The sequence below is a fragment of the Acipenser ruthenus genome, chromosome 55 (assembly GCF_902713425.1).
Source record: "Acipenser ruthenus chromosome 55, fAciRut3.2 maternal haplotype, whole genome shotgun sequence".
Taxonomy (NCBI): Eukaryota; Metazoa; Chordata; class Actinopteri; order Acipenseriformes; family Acipenseridae; genus Acipenser; species Acipenser ruthenus.
In genome coordinates this window covers 7,322,959-7,325,458 of record NC_081243.1, presented here as the reverse complement: position 1 = coordinate 7,325,458, position 2,500 = coordinate 7,322,959, and the positions used below count along the sequence as shown (strand labels likewise).

Below are 2,500 nucleotides of genomic sequence, written 5' to 3'. Positions count from 1 at the left end.
CCAGTTAAAGAAGTCAGACGGCCCAAACAGGCAACAGCACACAGCTCGGAGACACGGCAAAATTACAGTGGTCTCGACAGGTACACCCAATAGAAAAACGTCTCCCATCTAACAGAACAGCTAGGTCTGCACTTCTTTGGAAACTCGGGGGACCACAACAGTGGCAGGCGCTGGCTCGTTGGTCTACGGGTATGATTCTCGCTTAGGGTGCGAGAGGTCCCGGGTTCAAATCCCGGACGAGCCCGTTTTTAATTCTTTTGTATTACACTTTTCCAATTACTATGCATTGCCGATACGCACGCTCAAATTCCATGAACAACAATATCACAGCGACCAAGGGCTGATTGCACAATGGTTAAACGAGGACTGCAGTCTTTGTTGAGTCTGCAAAGCAACTGCTTATGCATTAAACACAATTCTGACGTAACAGACTATAAAACCATTCAGCATCGAGTTTCTGTAGTTTATACAGCACTGTTTATTTTGGTAACGCATGTGCTTGTTTTTTTTTTTTTTTTTTGGTATGTAGTTTAAAACAACCACAAAACTAGTGTAACAGATGGGCATTTTGCAGGTACAATTGTTTGTGTACATGTACAATCTAGCACTAGAACGGGTTAATTCATCTTTTCACACTGCACTAGATGCTGCTAATACATTACCTACCTCAAGCAAACCTCAAGCAAACGTCAAGCAAGCATTGGTGGTTCAGTGGTAGAATTCTCGCCTGCCACGCGGGAGGCCCGGGTTCGATTCCCGGCCAATGCAACCTTCTTTTTTACTTTATGTATACAATTACAGCCACACGCACCTGCCTTCAATCAGTAAAAAAAAAAAAAAATCTCCCCGTCGGGGAATTGAACCCCGGTCTCCCGCGTGACAGGCGGGGATACTGACCACTATACTAACGAGGAAGGCACACGCTCCCTGCCACTATGGCAACGCATTTAGTTGCAAAGCGTCTAAGTCAAAACTGCCTGCTGAGCTTAATGGTTTACGGATCGAAAACAGTATAGTACAAAACAATTAAAAAAAAAAAAAACGGGCTCGTCCGGGATTTGAACCCGGGACCTCTCGCACCCAAAGCGAGAATCATACCCCTAGACCAACGAGCCAGCTTTCGGTTTTATCCGGCGGCCGACGCATGATTCAGTCTCTGGCAGCAAAATAAGTGCAGCATGACCAGAGTCCCGTTCCGTCTGCCGGTGCGGAATGCTGCTGGCACCTCAGAGGAGGGGGGGCTTAATACTCGCCAACGCAACCTTCTTTATTTTTTGGCATTCTTATAGTGCTGCTTTTTTTTTTTTTTTTTTAAATTCGCAGCACGAAAACTAGGATTCACATGTGTTTCACGTAACACTTTTTCAATTCATTCATCTGGTCACAGTGTTTTACCGCTACAGCAGGACCCGGCAATGCTTTTAATGCAATCGGCATTAAAAGCTGCCACGTCAGTGGAGAACTGCACGAGTACTCTCGCTCTCATTTCAGACAAGGGGATTTGAATTGCCTTCTAGCCGCTCTCGCTCACGCCGGGCGCCGTGGCGTGTGTCTGTAATGCCAGCTACAGGGGCAGGTTGAGGCTGGCGGATCGCTTGAGCACGGGAGCTCTGTGCTGCAACTGGCTGTGCCGATCGGGAGTCCGCACTTAGCACGGCATCGACATGGCATTTCTGGGGGAGCTCGTGAATGCCAGGTCGCCTAAGGAGGGGTGAACCGGCCCAGGTCGGGAACGGAGCAGGTCAAAACCCCCGTGTCGCACCAGTAGTGGGACTGCTCCTGTGAGCGGATGTTGCAGTGCATCCTTTGCAAAACAACGAAACCCAGCCTCCTTTTTTTTCTATTTATTTTTTGAAGTACATGCTGACTAACTGATCCATTCCAAACATATCAAAACGAAATCCCACCTAAACTACTTTCCTCATTTATAGCGACCGCTTCTCGATGAACATAGAAATGCTAGCCGCCAGTTAAAGAAGTCAGACGGCCCAAACAGGCAACAGCACACAGCTCGGAGACACGGCAAAATTACAGTGGTCTCGACAGGTACACCCAATAGAAAAACGTCTCCCATCTAACAGAACAGCTAGGTCTGCACTTCTTTGGAAACTCGGGGGACCACAACAGTGGCAGGCGCTGGCTCGTTGGTCTACGGGTATGATTCTCGCTTAGGGTGCGAGAGGTCCCGGGTTCAAATCCCGGACGAGCCCGTTTTTAATTCTTTTGTATTACACTTTTCCAATTACTATGCATTGCCGATACGCACGCTCAAATTCCATGAACAACAATATCACAGCGACCAAGGGCTGATTGCACAATGGTTAAACGAGGACTGCAGTCTTTGTTGAGTCTGCAAAGCAACTGCTTATGCATTAAACACAATTCTGACGTAACAGACTATAAAACCATTCAGCATCGAGTTTCTGTAGTTTATACAGCACTGTTTATTTTGGTAACGCATGTGCTTGTTTTTTTTTTTTTTTTTTGGTATGTAGTTTAA

The 2,500-nt window shown here is 46.8% G+C and overlaps 5 non-coding genes across 5 annotated transcripts; 3 read left to right on the top strand and 2 right to left on the bottom strand.

Moving 5' to 3' along the window:
• Window positions 1–172: 172 nt before the first annotated feature.
• trnap-agg (transfer RNA proline (anticodon AGG)) lies at window positions 173–244 on the top strand. The gene has a single exon. It is a non-coding gene; the product is annotated as a tRNA-Pro (tRNA).
• A 453-nt stretch (window positions 245–697) lies between these two features.
• Window positions 698–768, top strand: trnag-gcc (transfer RNA glycine (anticodon GCC)). The gene has a single exon. It is a non-coding gene; the product is annotated as a tRNA-Gly (tRNA).
• Window positions 769–842: 74 nt separating this feature from the next.
• On the bottom strand, window positions 843–914 carry trnad-guc (transfer RNA aspartic acid (anticodon GUC)). Its single transcript has one exon. It is a non-coding gene; the product is annotated as a tRNA-Asp (tRNA).
• A 129-nt stretch (window positions 915–1,043) lies between these two features.
• trnap-ugg (transfer RNA proline (anticodon UGG)) lies at window positions 1,044–1,115 on the bottom strand. Its single transcript has one exon. It is a non-coding gene; the product is annotated as a tRNA-Pro (tRNA).
• Window positions 1,116–2,138: 1,023 nt separating this feature from the next.
• Window positions 2,139–2,210, top strand: trnap-agg (transfer RNA proline (anticodon AGG)). Its single transcript has one exon. It is a non-coding gene; the product is annotated as a tRNA-Pro (tRNA).
• The last annotated feature ends 290 nt before the right edge of the window (window positions 2,211–2,500 follow it).